The sequence below is a fragment of the Charadrius vociferus genome, unplaced genomic scaffold, assembly GCF_000708025.1.
Source record: "Charadrius vociferus isolate BGI_N301 unplaced genomic scaffold, ASM70802v2 scaffold43, whole genome shotgun sequence".
Taxonomy (NCBI): Eukaryota; Metazoa; Chordata; class Aves; order Charadriiformes; family Charadriidae; genus Charadrius; species Charadrius vociferus.
Window position 1 is genome coordinate 2711731 of NW_009648043.1, and position 236 is coordinate 2711966.

A 236-nucleotide genomic window follows, 5' to 3' on the forward strand; every position below is an offset into this window, starting at 1 on the left:
AGCAGCTGAGGGGCACCGAGCCGTTTTGCTCCAGCCCCCATGGAGAGGAGAGCCAGTCCCGGTAGCTCTCCACGCCACAGCAGGACAAGGCGCACTGCAAAGCGTCCAGAGCGTCCGCCATCCCTTCGTCTTCCCCATAGCTGAGCAGGGCCTGGCGTAGCCCTTCCTGGAACCCCTTCAAATGAGCTATCAACTTTGGGCCTGTCTTCTTTCAAAAGGCCTCAAAACTGAAAAAC